Here is a 20,232-nt window from a genome sequence, read left to right as displayed (position 1 = left end):
CCTCTTGTTGGCTACAAGAGCATTTTCTTCTCCTTCTTTGACAAATACACTAGCCAACTACTTGGCTAGTAATTCCTGTGACGACAACAAATTTTCAAATTCCTCCAAGGATGGCTGTTGAGCCCATCCTTGAATCAACGTCACAAATGGAATATAATTAGATTTCAACCCACGAATGACTATTCTTCTCATTCGTGCTTCAGAAATAACCTCCTCCAGATTCAATAAACATATCTCAGAACATAAGTTCTTAATCTTTAAAAAAATACTCGGAGATAGAAAGATTACCTTGAGTGGTGTTAGCCAATTCATTCTCCAATATCTGCAGCCAAGCTTCATTCTTTTTGTTGAACAAGCGATCGAAGGTCCTCCATATTTCATGATCTGATTTACACTTTATAACGTGATCAAATAAATCGAAAGAGATTGTCCTCTTCAGAATGAACTCCGCCTTCGCATTAATCTGCTTCCACTTCTTGTACGCACTGCTATTTTCCGGTCCGTCTGTAGGAGGATTTGTGTCATTCCTATTAACAACATCCCACAAATCCTCTCCCACAAGGTATGATTCCATACCTTGTAATTGGACTGATTCAACAACTCCATCCCCAATCCATTAACACGGCTAAAATCCATGTACACAAACTAATTGAATCTATCACCAACCCGATCTTGAAATAAACCCAAAAACCAATGTATGGTTATGACTCTGATACCATGTAGAGACTAGCAGAAGAAAAGTATAACCCGAGAACTCTTTTGCTGGCCCAAGATCGTTAACTAAGATCGAAAGATTCAACTAAGGAAGAGGAAGCTAGAAAGGAGAATTTGTTTATAGAAGAAGACTCTTTTATTTGAGTTGTTCTTAGGTTTGTTTTTTGTTGTATACAAATGACAATAGCCACCCCTATTTATACTTATGTGGGGATGATTCTAGATATTACAAGCTCTAGACTATTCTATATTTACTATAAAAATATCTTTTCTAGAATATCTACAAGAAAGTTCTAGTGAACTTATCTTTTAGCAATTTCTCTAGGATATCTAGATATTTATTCAAGGCAATTTCTCTAGAATATCTAGATATTTCTTCAAGATAATTTTCTATGTTTCTACACTAGGGCATTCTAGAGAAATCTATGTCATTCAAGAGAAATCTATGTCATTCAAGATATCATCTTTTAACCTTTTTTTACACAACATAGTGTTATTATCCACAAAAATAGTAGTTATGGCAACAACAGCTAAAGCATCTGCAGTTTGTTTTGTTCCCTGTAAACATGACTAGCCTGTGGATCACCCATCCTGCGAAGAAGGTACCTGCAATCAATTAACAAAGGAGAGTCATGAAACAGTGGTGAGTTTAGTAGGTGCACCAACTGTAGTGAGTCAATGTTAATTTCCAGATGCATCATCTCATATTGCAGAGCTAACTGAGAAGGCGCCTGTCTCCGTCAAGCCCCAAGAAATATGATCAAACGAATTTGCAAATTGGGGAAAATAAACAGAGTCGATTGATTCCATGGTGTTATGGGGTAATTCAAAGGATAGTTCATTAAGAGACCAGTTGCGAACTTGTCGCATATTAGTTTAGAATTGATTTCTAAACTATTTATAATTAAATTTTTAGGAGAAAAAAAAAGAACGTTAAATGGAGTTTTTTTTATCTAACTTGAAATTCACTCACTTATCTGAAATGAGCTACTCAATTTATTGTAGTTAATGATTGTATCTCCTTTAATTATTTTCACCCCAAACCCATCCACCCAAATAAAAAAAAAAGGAGAAATTAATATCTAATTACACAAACATTTCTACCATATATACTAATCCACTCTATAGTTTGAAATCATTACTGTTGACATCCTTTGAGAGGGTACAACGTCGCGGTGACTCATTAAAAAATAATTATCAATTTTTAAAAAAAATATAAGAATTTTTAAAGGGAGTAAAAGGGAAAAAGGGATCACCACCTAATTTTAGGAAAACTAGGAAACCAATTAACAAATTAACTTAAACGAAATGTTTACGAAATCAATAGATTCTAAGTAAGGGGCTCAAGTTATTTCGAAGGAAATGTATTAGACATCTTTCGAAATCCACATTTGTGGGTCCCGAGTGAATTCATTTTTTTCAAATTGAGGAGGGGATAAAAACAATATACAAGTATAATAAACATGTGATATACACAAATGAAACAATAAAATAAGAAACAACCTAGAAAGTGGATATAGTGTATTTGAAATCAATTACACCTATTTTGACACATATAAATTCGAGATACATGTGTCTGGTGAATAAAAAGTGGTACAGACACGTAGTTTTCTAAACTGATGTAAGCACACGTATTTAGGACCTAAACTAAAATAGTGGAATTTGTATCGCTTACTCTAGAAAAAAAGTAAAGGTACTATTACATTTCTCAGGTATATCACTCAAGCTCCTAGCACCAAAGTTAATCCAAAGTAGCCTTTAGAAAGACAATTCTGTTTTACAATTTAGTGTCTAGGCAACTATATATCATGATGCAGGATTTTTTCAGTAGGTTAACTTACACTTATATACATTCAACTTTTTGCCTGTACAAAAACTTGTTAAAGCATGCACTTTAGAGCTATAAAGTGTAAGTAAATGTAACTTTTGCATGATGGAATGGAATTGCTTTTGCAATATGCAACATCACTAGATAAAGATATACCAAAGGATATTTTCATAATAAATCAAATTTAATTAGCACTTGAGAAAAGAACTGAAACTATTGATGAGAATTTCGCTCAAGTTTCATGCACAAACATTACAATTATGAAGGTGGTTCTGTCTTTTGAGCTTTCCCGATCTTAAAAGAAACTTGGACCAATATGTCGATTTTGCCACATCAAACCATAGTTTGTACTGTAAACACCCAAATAAAGCCACAGGAACACCAGCACAAGCAACAATGACCTTTGGCTCCCAACCCGTATGTTTTCTATAGATCAAAACGAAGGTTGCTGTAAACGCCACGAGCATGCTAACAATCGAAACAAACAACGCCGTAAGTCCGAAGAATAACTTAGCAGGCAATGACACAAGAAAGTCATCTTCAGCATAGCGAGATGTCAGAATGGACAAGAACATAATGATAGAAACGATTGAGCTGAATAGTGCCACTGCATCTGATATAACAAAGATCCTAAATCCATTCAATTTTAGCCATATTGGAAAACCATTATCATCCTTATTACCACCTGGCACAGTGAATCCAGCAGCAAACACCATTGTGGCAATCAAAGTTGCCGCAATCATACAAGAATTTGCGGTGTCTTTCATCCACTTTTCCCATCTTTTAGTAATATCTTGTGTTCTTCCGTGAATAATTCTCTAGGGGTTTTCCCATCCTTGTTTCTCCTCTTGCGGCCTGAAGGTGGTATAAGTTTCTCCACTTCCTAGCCAATTATAGTAATTTTCATTCCGCATCAACAAACAATTTTAAAAGCAATAAAGAAAACGCTAAAAATTGATTAGAGATTTGAAATGTGAAATATAGTTTTAGGTGATTGATCTCGCTCTCACCTTGAACCACAATATCTCTCTTTGCATCTGAAGTGCTGCTCCAGAAACCCTAAGAAATGATGGCGGCATAATCTTCTCTTCCGCCTATTGGCCAATGATCGATAATTAATTAACCCAAATTAAGAAGATACAATATTTTTCTGTATTGTGTTAAATTGGAAGGAAGCTAAGCAACATGTATGTTTTAAAAGAGAAGAAATTAAATACCTTAAGAGACTGTGTCTCTGTTATGTGTCTAATGATTTCTATCTCTTGAAACAGCTGTTGTAGTGATTCAACGAATACAGCATTATTATTATTATTATCAGCATTAGGAGGCACAGACTGAACAAGTTTGTTTTTCAGGGCTTCCATCTGTCCACTACTTTTTTGTTTACTGAATATTGGCTCCCCCAACTTGCCAGCCAAATGTAGAATGTTATTGCCATCATTGTCAAAATCTACAAGAAATATGTTTTTCATTCCTCCTATTCGGTGTATAAGACTGAAGACTTTTTCCTCTCGATATAAAACTGCAACATGAAGAATGGTATGCCTTTTATCGTCATTCGTCCACATGAGCACAGGAAAATCACGAGTAACCACAAGTAAAAACCCTAGATTTCCTGCTTTTGCAGCAGAATGGACCCAGTTTTCTTTTAGCGCTAAGTCTAACAGCTTATCCCTTCCTCTTCTTAGACACTCCACCCATAGCTCCTCAAGTAGTGTCTCAGCTTGTTTCTCAACTACATATCTTTCTGGAAGCAATTTTAGCACTACATTTGGATCAAATATTAATTAAGATTGTCTTAATTCATACAAAATACTTAATTAATTGAAACATTGATCTTACATGAAATGGATTGCCTCCTGCCCACGCTAATAAACTTTCTCCACACCGGAGAAGAAGTGTTACTGATCGCTATGGACTTTTGAGATAACGTGTGTAAGACATTAATATTTCCTTGTAATATTTTAGTGGCAAATAATTTTCTGTCCTTGTTGAATATATTTAATGCTACCTCTGCCATAAAAAGATCGAATTAGCTTACCGATATATATATATATTGAAAAACAACAATAATACAAATAGACAACATACATAACTAGCTCGTTTATGATGTGTATGTATCTGATGAGATGCATGTTTCATACATAAAAAAAAAAAAAGGATACTTTGTTTATTTTTATTGCTAGCTTACCATACATTTCATTCTGGATAGTGATCTCAAGAAGGTATAAGAGTTCTTGTTGCTGTATCACATCAAAATCTGTGACCTCATAAAGGTATGATACCATAGCTTTATGCCCAACTTGAGCTGCCACAGAGATTGGTAAATCTCCCTCCTTACCACAGATGTTTGGTAGATTCTTATTCTTTTCTCTCATTGCTTTAGCAATTTCAACGTGCCCTGCCAATGCTGCCAACATAAATGCCGTATTCACACCTTTCTCCAAGTCACCTACTTTCATTAGTTTAATTATCTCTCGCACAAATCCGCTACTTTTTGCTAATGCTGCAGCGTGAAGCAATGTTTCAGAGGTTTCTCCAAATTCAAAATTAACAAATCTTGGTTCCTTATTTAGAATTGGTTCTGCAATCTTCCAGTTATCATATAAAGCAGCACGTTGAAGAATTCGCAATGCAGTTTTACCATCCAGTTTCCTGTCATCTGCAAATTAAAATCAGTGAATATTCAAATTTCAGCAATCGAACAATGCTAAAGTACGTACGTACAACATATATATGAAAATTCAGTGACATTTGCACTTATAAGTACTACTCACTACTATTAACTTTATATATGTTGTTGTATAAATCCATAGACCTTAAGGCGTTTATAAGATCTATAGAGAGATAGTTGTGAACTTACTAACAAATATTACAGTGTTGACAGGTTGATTTTCAACATCACTTCCGTCTCCAGACCCAAATTGTTCATCATCTTCAAAATCCTGAAAAACTGGTTCAATTTCATGGGAAGACTCGCTCTCCATTATTATGTCTTTGAATTGCTGATCTCCAATGATTTGTCTCTATGTTTATTTATATCCTGTCTTAATAGACAAAAAGGGAAAAAAAAATATGATTGTTCTTTGCTCGAACAATATGAACAACTTATTCCATTCTCAATGTTTTACCCTTTTCTACAGAAAACTCAATCATTGCCACATTTCAACTTTGAAGTTAAGCCCTCATTTGGTTTCGCTAAGATTATAACTGTTTATTTTCAGTATATGAATATGCATATAAAATTAAACACTAGTATTAAATTAAAAATTCAAGTTCCTGGAATTGATTGTTCTCGTAACATAGAGCTAATTTTTGAACTATTTATAATCAAGTTTCTAGGAGAAAATAAAATAAAAGAACATTAAAAAGAGTTTTTTTTTCCTTCCGCCTTGAAATTCACTCGATTATCCAAAACGAGCGACTCTACTTATTACTCCCTCTGTCCACAATTGTTTGTCAGGGTAAGGTCATGCACATCCCTCAAGGAAAATTTAATACAAGGTGTAATTTGACTAATATAACCCTACTATATCAAGAATACCAAAAGTCCACATAACTTTTCAATTGAACTACACAATCATTAAGGTCAGAATTGGAAAAAAGTGACTAATTATTTCTTGATTGTTTAAATTGACAATTAATCTTGGACATCTATTTTTAGTATACCTGCCAAACAATTGTGGACGGAGGGAGTAGTAGTTAATGATGGTATCTCCTTTAATTATTTCCACCTCCAAACCCATCCACCTAATATAAAAAGGAGAAATTAATATCTAATTACATAAACATTCCTACCATATATACTAATTCACTCTATAGTTAAAAATAATTACATATTATCTCACTAATTAATAATTTTACACCAGATTTCAAGTCAAGTACACCAATCTTTCAAGTTTCCCCCTTGCTCTCTCCTGCATTCTCTTGCTCTCTCCCCTCTTTTTTCCTCTCTCCCTCTTTACTACCGTATACATTGTAAAATACACATACAGGCGACCCGAAGAAGGAGAGAGGCAAGTGAGATAGTGAGAGGCGAGAGTGTACATGTATATTTGATACCAGATACATTTTGAAATACTGATACAGCGGGAGAGATGAGCGAGACAGTGGGATTTGTATTGTTTACTCTAAAAAAAATAGAGTAATGTATTATATTTCTTAGGTATATCACTCAAGCTCCTAATAATAAATTTAATGTTCTAGCACTAAAGTTAATGTTATAAACTCCGTGATGATCATAGAATACTTAGTTTTCTCTAGTTTTTATTTTCTTCGTACTTGTTAATTAGTAGAGACTTGTTATCTCATTAGGAATAGTAAGGTAAGGCCTAGCCCCTCTTGCTTGAACTTATCCATATTAATATCTTTTTATTTTTAATAAAAGACCGCTAGACGCTCTGTCTAGTGATAAATTTGATAAAAAAAATAAAAAATAAAAAAAATACAAGGTTTCCTTCAGAATATTAGTATTTGGTTCATCCTACCTGACAAATCACAAAGCAATATATTGCGTTTGAAGCGTATCTTAGGTTTAGAATTTAAAACTCTAATTGCTTCATAACACTTGTATAGAATTGAGAAAAAGAACTTCAAGTCATAGAAAAGTTACACTAACCAATATAATAAAAATTAAATATTATAATGAAAAACCTTCAGAAATATATATACACACTTCAAAGAAATTAAAGTATCTTGTATCTTATTACATTGACCTTCAAAATTTATCCCATTAGTATTCGTAAAGCTAAAATGTACAACTCATGTAAAGAGTGCAGATAAAGAAAGAATTAAATAATTTTAATCTCGAAGGGATGTGTTACTTTTTGCTAAATTTTCCCTCTTTGTATATAATATAGTATATTTTGGGCAATAGAAAGGCTATAAACAAAGAAAATTAAAGAAGATGATTTGTTATAATAAAAATGGAAGTTTTAACATAAGAATTAATTGGAGAATTAGAGACGATGTGAAGATATATATTAGTGATGATGACACAACTAGAAGAATAACAGAGGAAATTAAAAACCAACATGAATTGTTATCAATTTTAGTTTCGAAAAACTTCTTTTGGCTGAGACAATAGTTACATGAATTGTTAACATTATTCTATAAGCATAACTTTTTTATTCAGAATTTTTATTATTTGTTAAAAATCTATCAAGGGCTCCTTTTTGTGATTTATTTAATTCTTCAAGTTTTCTCTTTTTCTCTCTTTTTGTCAAATCGAAATCATAATTTCTAGTTGACATATTTAAATTGAATAATTTTAATAATAACTAAAACAAGATATATATATATATATATATATATATATATATCAACAATAACAAAAAAACTATAAACTAAAGTTAGAATAATAAAATCTGACTCATGAATTTGATAAGTTGATAAAACAATATCGAAATAGCGTAGTGTTCCTTCAATATAATGATTGCTTGTTGCACATCTTGAGATTTTGTAGAAGACATCCAAAAATCAAATTTTGTTCTTTTGTAACTTGTAAGCAACAATAAAACAAAAAAAATTGTAGGAGAGAGTTCAATATTGAGAATAAAAATAATAAAATAGAGAATAAAAAATATGAGTATAAGGTAAATAATACTATAGGGTCAAACTTTTAGGAGATAAATAAGAAAACACAATTTCCCACTTAAGGAGATTATTCCCAAAAAATGTTTTATTCCCTTTAAAAAGTGGGAAAACTAATGGTCATTTTTTATTCTTTTTATACTTCTTACATGTTTTTTTTTAAAAAAAATTAAAAGTACATATAATTTTTTAAATAATATATATAAGTATTTTTTAAAAGAAATTGGGGGCCTCCAAAAATATGGGGCCCCAAGCGATGGCTTTAGTGGCCTAGTGGTTAAGACGACCCTGATCACAGCAGAGCCGGACTTTAAGAAAAAATTATGGTGGTTGAAAAAATAATTAATTATATTTTGATTTTGTTGATTTACAAGTAATTTTAAATAACTATTTTTGTCCTAAAAATAATACAATTGATTTTGTATGAGGTTAAGAGCAAAAATCTTAATTTAACTTTTTTTAAATACATAATTATTTGACTTGACTTTAAATATAAATTAATATATTTATCTCTATTTGATTTTTAACAAATGAACATTATGAATTATCAATACAATAAATAAAATAAATTAATAATTTGAAGACCTTACTATTTTTCTATTGAAGAATTGGAGAAATAATGCGCAAAAGAGGTAATAAATTACTAATTTTAGGATATAATTATTTTTATTGTGTAATGAAATATATTTAAAATTTGAAATTTTACAAAGTACTCTACATAAAGGGGGTTAAATAGAAAGTGGAGGTGGAGGAGTGAGACGAGAAATGGAAAAGTTAAAAAGATATGGACCCATAAAATAATTTTTTATCTATTAAAATAATTCTTCATACAACTATTACATGATGCGCCTTAACCACCTTAAATTTTTTCAATATATGGACCTACAAAATAAATTTTTATCTATAAAATAATCCCTCATACAAGTATGACATGGTGTGCCTCAACCACCTTAAAATTTTCAAACAAAACAACATATATCTTAAATCACTATATAGCATATACGATTAGTTCACCAGAAAAATAAATAAATATATATGACATGAATATTTTGGTCTTGAAAATATCTTACTATTAGTAAAAAAACAGTTTTACTAATTAGCCAAATACCTTGATTTTTTAGGAAAAATATTTTTTTCCTCAAAATAAGTGTTTTTGACCCCCCCCCCCCCCCCCCGCCCCCCCATAACAATGCCAAATAGGCTCTTAGTTGTTTGACATCTTTATCAACTCATATCATAAATTTAATTAAAAAATATTTACCATTTATAGCAATAACATCTTTCTTTCACTTGATCACTTTTAATACATTTATAATACAATGTTAATACATATTACAAAGAACAATTTATTATTCACATATAATACAAGTTTTATGGATGGATAATACATTTATTACATATTTTAATTCACTTATAATTAATAATGTGTCAATTTCTTACTAAACAAACATAATATATTTTTTAAAAACAATTATAATACATATATATTGCATACATAATTCACTTTTAATACATATTGTAGATTTAATATAGTATTGCTATATATTGTTATAAATGGTAATAAATAAAAAATATCACTAAGATCAATAATTATTTATTAAAAGATACTCATTCAAGTAGTTTTTTCCTAAATGAATTCGCCTTGGTATATATTGGGTAGGCCCATAGTTAGGTTATGTACATAAATGAGTTTGGTATATACGTGTGTGTGAAACCTTGCTAGAAGATCAATAAATCCATGACAATTGTCTAGTTTCCCTCTCTTTGTTGACTTTGTTCAAGATGGGATTCACTAGAGTAGGGACATTTTCTTAGATGCACTTCCCTTGGTTGGTGCCTTGGTGAAGTTATATGCCATAATTAATGTTTCTCCAACTAACCATTCTTCCTGTAACACTTGTTATTACATGCGATTGTCTTGTTTCCCTCTTTTTTTTTTTTTTTTTTTTGAGTTCCCACCTGATGTCTACTTCATATACATTTATTATTACATGATGATTGTCTAATTTCCCTCTCTTTGTTTTTTTTGTTTTGTTTTTTTTTTGGTTTTACACTCTGTGTTCGGAGTCCACATTGAAGTTTCGACTAAATTTGAATCGCGCACTGTAGGAACCATTCAAGAGTGATGCTCCCAACATGATTTTCTCCACACCCAAGACTTGAACCCGACACCTTTGATTAATGATGAAACACTCCCACCAGTGTTCTTTGTTGACTTTGTTCGAGTGGGGATTCACTAGAGTAGGGCCACTCTCTTAGATGCACTCCCCTTGGTTGTGAAATTATATGCTATAATTGACCTCTCTCCAACCACCCTTCTTCATATAACTTAATTTTCTCCGTTTATACTCCATTATACATTTATTATTATTAGTTTAATGTATGTGCAATGTTTCACGTCAATCAATAAAATTATACATATTTTTTCATGATTTACCCTTAACACTAATCACTTACTCCCTCTGTCCCTATTTAGTTGTCCACTTTAAAAATGACACACATATTAAGGCAACAATGATTAGCATAGTGAAGTTATAATTTTGCCCTTATTAATTATGATTCCAAAATAAATTTATTCAAGATAACTAATCAATGTTGGGGGAAGTTTAAATTTTCAAGAAGTTTAAATGAGGGTATAATAGGAAAAAAAATTGTCCTATCTTTGATTTGTCAAAATGGACAAGTAAATAGGGACATCTAAAAGAGGAAATATAGACAAGTAAATAGGGACGGAGGGAGTATCTTCTAAATCATTTCTTAAGATCTAAACTATATATACATCAATTAATATATACATATATATCCAGAATCAATTAATATATACATATTTCTTAAGATCTAAACTATATATACATCAATTAAAGACATAAAGTGACACTTGAAGTTGTCTCGAATTTTCAAAAAAACACATAACTATGCAGACGTCCTATCACTCCCTAAACAATTTTAAAGTAAAATTATTACATCATTTTTCGGTCAATGTTAGATTTTAAAAAGCAAGTGTTATCACACACCAATCATTATGTGACATAATTTTTTTTCATTTTAAATTTTTCTTTACCTTTTTTTTTCTCTCTCTTACTTTTTCTTATTTTATTTTAATTTCATCTTACATTTCACTTCACCTTCCATCCCAACCCACCCACCCCCACTTTCAAGCTGACGTCCTTCCTCCATTTTCTTTACATTTCACTTTCATCTTTCTCCACCCTCGTCAAGCTGTGTCCCTTCTCATTCTCTTTTTTTCTTTTCTTTTTTTTTCTTCCATCAAATTCCTTTCTTCCAGTGATTTTTTTCTTAATAAAATTACATTATTTTCTAAACTTTGTTGAGTTAGGGATAACAAAACTAATTATTTTTCTAAGAAAATTTAAATTTTTGAAAGTATCATCAATTAATTTATCTTCTTTCATATAACTTCAAAATTTAAAATAATAATTTTGAAAGAATAAATGAATTCTCCAAAAATTGAAAGAGCTTAATGAAATCTGGATAATAAAGTTAAATGATACCTCCAAATCATCTTGAAATCTAATGGGTTCATCAACTTGTTCGATTTTTTTAAAAAAAAAAATAGATAAAGGTTTAAAATTGAAGAGACTTAAACTAATAATAGTAAAAAAAAAGAAGTGCGGAATTGTGGTAAAAATTGTGACATTCAAAGTGGAGAGTTTTAATGGAGATGACAATGAATTTTTGAAGAAGAAAGAAGAAAGAAAGAGGAAAAATAAAAAAAGGTTAAAGTAATAAGAAAAGTAAGAAATTATATTTTATAACAAAATACCTATAAAAATAAAGTTATATTAATTATTTTATGTCGCTTACTCTCTTTAAAGAGAGTGCATGCACTCTCTATGCCAAGTAGACGAAAAGTGATGTAATAATATCTATTCAAGATTGTTTAGGGGGTAATAGGACGTCCGCATAGTTAAGTGTAACGTCCGGTTTCCGTCGTTATAGAAAAGCCAACGGGGAAAATTTTGGGTCAGAAAACTTTTTCGTAGTAATTTAAATTTTCCCATCCTAGTCCAGATTTGGACGAAATCGAAGTCATTAAGGTGTAGGGAAATCTGTTAACAATCGGGTGACTCATTTATTATTTTGATTACATGAGTAGATAGATAACTCGTTAAGGAATCCGTACGACTTTACGGAATTGAATTCGAGCGAGTAGAACTCCCGAAATCGACTTTAACGTAAATGGTATTTTCTGAGCGTCATTGGTTAGAGGTGTGTTGTGAAATGGGTATTTTGGAATTCTTTAAATAGCTCACTGGTTCGTGCAAGCCGCTCTGGCGGGGCCGCTACATCGGGGTGAGGGCCGTTGTGGCGGGTTCAACGCGACTAAAGTCGTAAATAAACCCCTAAACGACTTTATTCTGCACTTTTCTATTCTTAGAGCTAAGGAACAAACCCCAGGTGACTCCCAACAATTTTCCACCATTCTCGAGGCAAAAGGTAAGCTTTTCAGTCCTGAATTCATTTTTCAATTCGTAGAACGTAATAGAATGGGTAATTATCGATGGGGGAGGGTTTTTGATCTAGATTCTATGGTAGAAACAACCCTATTTTGGATACTTGGGATCATGAGTATGATCTAAGGTTGTTAGAATTATTAGTAATCCGGGTAATTAGTGATTGTTTATTGATTCCCGTATTATATTGATTGTTTGTAGACCAAGAACAAGCGGAATGAATTCGGAAAGGGAAGGATCAAGTTTCTTAGGGTTTCAAGCTTGTTTCGAGGTAGGTGATGGTTGTGATTCTATGATTGTGTGATGTATGTTGTTCTTGCTTCATTATGATACATGCATGTATATGAATGTTGCATTATTGATCACACTTGTTGTAAATGAGGTAGATGAATGATGGTTACCATGAAATCATGACTTAATTGTATGATCTTGAGGATATACTTGTGATTGTGATTGAGGTGTGTTGAATGGATCAGTTGCCACGTTTCAGCATAACTAACTTGGATCGGTTGCCACATTCCGACACAATTATGGGATCGGTTTCCACGTTCCGGCATAATCATTGGATTGGGTACCACGTTCCGGTATGCTAACTGTTTGGGTTTGGGTTCCATGAGAGGACCAATGACTTATCATAATTGTGTATTTTGAGACATGTGAAATTGTTCGTTGTTCGTAAATGTTGATGATATTGTATATGTTCAATATATGCATGTGGTTATATTGTTGTTTGACTTATGTATGTTGCACTTAGTGGGATAGCCGTGCGATCCTATCAGTACACTGTGATTGTGTACTGATACTACACTTGCTCTTATTTTTGTTATGTACAGGGCATCTTCAAGTAGCTATGGACAGACCTCACTTAAGAGATCAGTGATCGTTCGAATTCAAGGGTGAGCCAATTCTTCCGGGCTGCCATGGGTTCTCTTTCGTCTATGTCCACATTTAGGACTTAGACAATTCTATTAGTTATTAGTACATTAGTTAGGGTTGTATCCTTTCTTATTTAGACTGGGTTCATTGTTAGATGTTTTGGTACATTGACTTTCAGGCTCTAGGCATTACTTCCGCATTGTTAGTTTATTATTGTTAGACTTTTGTTAGAGTTTATGGGAACTCTATTTCTTTCCTTAGTATTTTCTTGCTTTTCTATACTTAAATGCCTTAGTTTTGGTTTAGTTGCTTGGTTTGAGTTGTAGTAGTGGTTCTTCCACCAGAGAGTTAATGTGTGTGCCAATTACGACGATCTGGGTCGTGACATTAAGATTTGTTTTTTTGAAAATTTGGGACAACTTCAGATGTAACTTTATGTTTTTTTCTTTATGTGTTTCTCTAACATAACATGCACCTTGTTGCTAGATGGTCCATATCCATCAAAGACACGATAAAAGAAGATACATGACTTAAGTCATAGGCGACCCCTTAAAGTTGTCCGCATAATTCACTTAGACACCTCAATCACGACTTGTACCAATGGAACACCTAAATTGTTCAAAACATATACTCATTAAACACAAAATGCTTATGTGGCAAGATAAGTGTAATTCACTGTCCTTGAGCGCGTGAATAGATCCTAATATTATTTTTTAAATCTTTTTGAAGTTAATTTTGTAATTTTTTAAAACCTGGATACATTAACTAAATAACTAAAATTAATAATAATTTAGTTCAACAATAATCTCTTAATAAAAAAAAGGAAAACAACCTCACCCCATACCCCTTTGGCAATCGTCTTCTCGTCTTCTTCAGTCAACTTAGAAAATCTTTTACACTTTGTTTTGGTTCCACATTTTTTCCTTTCATTTTTTTGTTTAAAAGAGAAACTGAATCTGCTAGTTAAATTCATGACAATTGTCTTCCTCCCATTGGACTTCTCAATTTCATATTACCTAGAATTCTTACCGGCCAAATTCCTAAGCCACCGTCCCCCACCACATCCCTTCCCCATATACTCCTTAATTCTTTCTTTCTAGTATTATTCCACCATTCTCAATATCATCGTCATTGTTTTGGAGTTGTAGAAGAAAATTTCATCAAAAAAATAATAATCAAATTGTGTCAAAAATAATTTCGGTGAAACACCATTTTTGTCCGGCAAGACTAATACGAATTTGAAATTATTTTCTTAATATTGTTATAGAATTCAAACCCTAAAGAACTCACAATGTAGAGGAGTTAAAGAAATATACAAATCTATATTTATGAGAGAATGAAAATATAATTTATAATATTTTTATATAGTGTAGGGGTAAAATGGTAATCCAACTTTGCATTTTGGAGTTTTGATATACAAAAAATTAACTGTTGAGTTGGATTAATAATTAATAATTAATTAATATATATAATTTAGAATTTTTTTATATAGTGTAGGGGTAAAATGGTAATCCAACTTTACACTTTGGAGCTTCCTACTTTTAGTAATACTAGTTTTTTGACACGTGCGTTGCACGTGATTACCAATTCCAAAAATATTTGTTGTAGTAAATAGTATTGCTTATTTAAGCAAAGATTTGAATAATACGCTTAGCAAAAACAAATATTGCAGATTATTTTATGAATGTTCAACGTGGATCGTCATATATATCTCTTATTAATGCCAACCTATGAAGATGGTCAATGAAAAAATTTATTAGTTAAATGCAATAATGTATATATTTTATTTCAATTTGATGAGGTTCAATCATGTAATTAGTCTTATCTCACTAATATTACCCTATAGACAATATTTGCTTTGTATTTTTCTTGTCATCTAACCAGATGTTTAGATAAAAAAAATTCGAAACATTTTAAAATAACATATTCTGAAGTTAGAAGATCTTGTTAACTTGATAATACATTTGTGATATATAATACTTTAATTTAAACACAAATATCTCTCAAATATAAATATATATTTGCATTAATGAAAATATTTATCTAATAAAATTAACTATTAAATAAATAATAAAAATTAAACTAATACAAACTTCAACTGGTGTTATTAGTAGTCATATGAACTTTTCTTTGTCTAAAATACTGAAATATTAAGAAATAGTAAATAAGTAAAACAAAAGGACAATGCTTATATAGTAATAGCTATTTTGAAGCAACCCTCATGAGAGTCTAGATCACATAAGTAACATTGATAAATAAAGTCATTATTTTGTCTTGAGTATAAAAAATGAATCGTGACAATTCTCTATAGTTTGGAAAAGATATTCAGAAGCATATATCTACATCACAAGAGAAATTGTTATAAAAAAATGAATTTAAGCTACATCATGTTAACTTCACATATTGGAACATTACATACTAATCTATATATTAAGCAAAAAAATAATTATTATATCATCAAAATTATTTTTCCTTAAGTACTTGAGGTTATGGAATATACCTGTCACGCCCCGAGCCTACACCCTGGGCGGGATTGGCACTCGAGAACCATTGCTGACCCCAAGCGAACCCTTGGCCTGACTTACTTACTCAGCGGAAGACTTTAAACATTAAGAAAAGAACTCAAATGCAAGATAACTCAATTGTCTCAAACTTAACTCATAATGTTTTAGAAATAAACATTTAACTTAGCCAAAGTGGCAACTCAATTCTGAACATAATCCAATAACAAAGTAAAGACAAATGAACTAATTGACTGTCTATCTATGAAGCCTCTAATAACTGAGATGGATGTCGGGACAAGACCCCCAACATCCTAATGAACTAAAATGATAAAGTAATGAAAAAGGGATCCTCCGAAAAGCAATGAGGCTCACCAACAACTCTAAAGCTCAACTGGATCAACGATGCGCTGGATGCTGATCCTGGTTACCTGCGTCTGCATCATAAGACGATGCAGGCCAACTGGCATCAATACATTGAATGTATAAGTATGCGAGTTGGAATGCTAAATATAACTTAAGCTTGAAAAGAATTCTGAAAGAAACACTTACCTGACTCAACTGAACTGAACTGATTTCAATATAAAGCAGTGTAAATAAATGTAGTATAAAGAAAAGCTTTAAAACATGGTTTTCAAGTCTGTTTATTTAGAAATACAATAATAACTCTATATGTATGCAAAGATACAATATGAACTCTGTTTGTATATGAAAATACAAATATTTCTGATGTATATAAAAATACAAAATACTGCTGTGGGAGTTTCTCTAACCGATAACCATCACTTAAGAGCTATAGTGTTGATATAGCGTTTTGCCTCACGCTGCCAGAGCCGTCCTATACCTTGCCGGGGGTATATAACTGAACTACTAAGTGGATCCACTAGTCTATGCTAAAAAGCACTAAAAGAATCATCTAAAAAGTATGGACCTTTTCTACCCATGATGGCTATATGGTTTATGGCGGCTCGGAGTTTTCTGAACTCTCCCCATATTGGTGCTCAATACTACTTCCAAAATATACTAGCTCTTTATGTTTAAAAACATAACTTCTTTCTGTGGTTTGAGATAATTGCTCAAAACCTAGCTCAAAGGCTATCTTGGAAATCTCAGTTTCCTCTCTTGCTTAATTGTGAAAGCATTTACTGTTTACAGAAAACTAGCTCAAATGCTCTTTTGGAAATCTTAGTTTCCTTTCTTGTTTAAATGTGAAAACATTTACTCTTTGGGAATACATAGTCCCGATATACTCTTTTGAAGAAATGCACGTCAAACTTTACTCTTTACTCAACTCAAAACTCAAGTCTTAAAACAAAGTTAAAACATTTGTAAAAGACTTTTGGAAACTTTATGAACTTCTCTTAACTTGACTCTTGACTTCTCTTGACTTGACTGTTAACTTCTCTTGACTTGACTCTTAACTTTCCTTGAATTGAATTATGGATTCAAGGATTGTGATTTGTGATTGGAAAGATCTCATGATGTTTAGGAATGATTTTAGATACTTAATCATGAGAGATCAAGAAATCACTGCTGGGGAACTACTTTGCGACGTGGAGGTGAATTAAAATATTTGGTCGCGAAATAGCTTTTGAGGCAGAACTGTCCGTGACTACGACGCGAGGCAAAAACAATTTTGTCAAATTTGAGGAACAGGTCCGCGATGCGGACCTGCTACCTGTTCCTTGCTCAACTTTTTCCTTCTTCGTTTTCCACCCCCAATTCGCCTAAACTCGACTATTATTCTCAAGTTCTCTTTAGATTCAGATACCCAGTACGTATACACACGAATCTAACTCAAACAACTCAAGGAAACAAAATTTTAACCTCAAGGAACTCCTCAATCTCAACCTAACTCAAGAACGAAGGTCAATTTCAAGAACAACATTCAAGATGCATCAACTTTCAACTTGCTAGAACAAACTTCGCTGAAATAAACATGATTGGCGTGTGAGTGAATGAACCCAACGTTATGAAAGACTCACATACCTCTTTAGGGATCAACCCTTGTCGAAATTCACAAGCTAAACCTTCGAGAACGACGAACTTTGCTCTTTCTCCTCTTTTTTCCTCTTGCGTTCTTTCTCCAAAAATCCTAGCGTAAATCTCCAATTGCCTAAACTGAACCAATTCAGTTTTGATCCTTAGTTAATTCACCAAAAACGAATTAAAATTATAGGGTATGGAAAAGACCAAAACACCCTTTGAAAATCCGGATTGGACATTTCCTTATTTGAACAGCCCAACTTCCAAAGGGGATATCTCACTCATACGAACTTGGAATCGCGCAAACTTGACGGTGTGGAAAGATTATTCCAAGATCTTTCCAACCATACCTAGAAGTACACCTAAATCATCCTGATCTAGGAGTTATGTTCGTTTGAAGTTGACCAAAAACTCAACTTAACCAATCTTCCAGATTTTTATTATTTCTAAAAATCACTCTTTCTAATTCTAGCTCTTTCTAGTTCTTTCAATTTGCGAGATGTTACAATACCCTCTTAGGATAGAATGACTTACTTCATCAGAATAGTGGTACCTGATATTCCGCTAAACTTCGAACTCACGCAAAGATACTAAATCACACAAAATAATTTAAAATGCAAGAAGAAGAAGAGTAGAAGATTAAAAATATGGATAAATTACCTAACTACACAATATTTTTTACCTTATTTTCTATTATTCCCTACCATTTTAAAAAATTACAAAAATCCCTCTTTTCTTCAATTTCTTTCACTTTTTCAGATACATCGCTCTAAACAATCACCCTCACGATTTTTTCCCTTTTTTTCACGCCTAAAATCACTTCATGGTATCACCAATTATCTCCATCACTCCATTTTTGAATTTCAAATCTTTTCTTTTTTCTTTTCCAACTCACCAATCTTCTTCTTCATATTTCAAATCTTTTATTTTTTCTTTTCCAGTTCTCCAATCTTCTTCTTCGTCCACTTTTGTCTTTCTAATTAATCAATTATTGATTTTTAAAATTCTTTTTAGCTTTTTCATCTATAAACTTCTTATATTTATGGATGAGATATGTATGGGCGATCTTCAGAAAGAATTATCGAACAATACGAACCAAAAGGAACGGAAGAGAAGAGATGAATCGGTTGTTTGTCATACGGCGATGGAAAGTTACATATGGATTCTGATCCATCGTTTAATAGTGGTCTTACCCAATTAAGTTTACAAAAGGAAGATTTCATCCCTCATGTTTGTGATTCGAAATCGATGAAAGATGTATTCCAAGTTCTAAATTAGCCATTGAGAAAGATTCTAAAAAAAAGGGGGAAGTAGAATAGGTTACTAAACACTCCTCTCTACTAAGCTTCATATTTCAATGTATCCAATTGATTTTGATTCATAATTTAATATATAATGCCTTCGTTTCAACACCCTTCTCTACCCAAGATTCAGATTTTTTATGTATCTAGTTGATTTTGATTCATAAATTTATGTATAATGCCTTCGTTTTAACTTTCTGATACATTAAATTAATCTTTGTTAGTGTTATCACTAATTTGATACATCACTGATACAGTAACTTTCGTTGTTATGCAATGTATCATGTTCATATTTACGATATTGATTCAGAACCCTAATAGTTTCTATATTCATTACAACACACAACTATAAACATGTAAACAATAACTAAAACAAATTGATTAACATGTCTTCACAATATAGTAATAGCTAGAGTCATTTAAAGTCAATGTTTCCATTATTTTCTGGTGCCACAAACATGTAAACAAGCTTAAAACACGACATGTTAAACTCATCATCATGTTATTGCAAAAGCAAAATCAAAAAAGATATTGTTCACAAAGTTGAACTGCAAAATACATGATATTATAATAAAAAAACAGACACAAAAAGGTTAAGCTTGATCTCATCAGTAAGTATCATCACTAACAAATAGCTCGACCTTGTTTTCATTCAGATTTAGATCACCCATTGCTTACTCCGAACCACTGCTTGCCGCGGCCAAAATATGGGGATCGTTATAGTTCCTGATAGCTTGCACAATTACAGTAACTTTCTTGTAAGGATCAGAGCAATTGAATATATCTGAACCATCTCTCCAATCATCTACAATGGCAGATTTGAGATTCAAGATTTCGAATTGATGGAGAAGATGAAAATTTGATTTTTTAATTTTGTGAAGTTGTTACAGATTGGAATAGATTGATATTAATCAGGTTCTGCGTGATTTGTGGGAAAGAAAATAAGTTCTGCGTGATTT

General features: G+C 31.9%; 1 pseudogene; it reads right to left on the bottom strand.

Moving 5' to 3' along the window:
• Positions 1 to 2,781: 2,781 nt before the first annotated feature.
• Positions 2,782 to 5,529, bottom strand: LOC125836420 (ankyrin repeat-containing protein NPR4-like; annotated as a pseudogene).
• Between the last annotated feature and the right edge of the window lie 14,703 nt (positions 5,530 to 20,232).

The sequence above is a fragment of the Solanum verrucosum genome, unplaced genomic scaffold, assembly GCF_900185275.1.
Source record: "Solanum verrucosum unplaced genomic scaffold, falcon-dt-bn FXZP01000278.1, whole genome shotgun sequence".
Taxonomy (NCBI): domain Eukaryota; kingdom Viridiplantae; phylum Streptophyta; class Magnoliopsida; order Solanales; family Solanaceae; genus Solanum; species Solanum verrucosum.
Note: the sequence above shows the minus strand (reverse complement) of the source record. Positions and strands in the feature narration are given on the sequence as shown.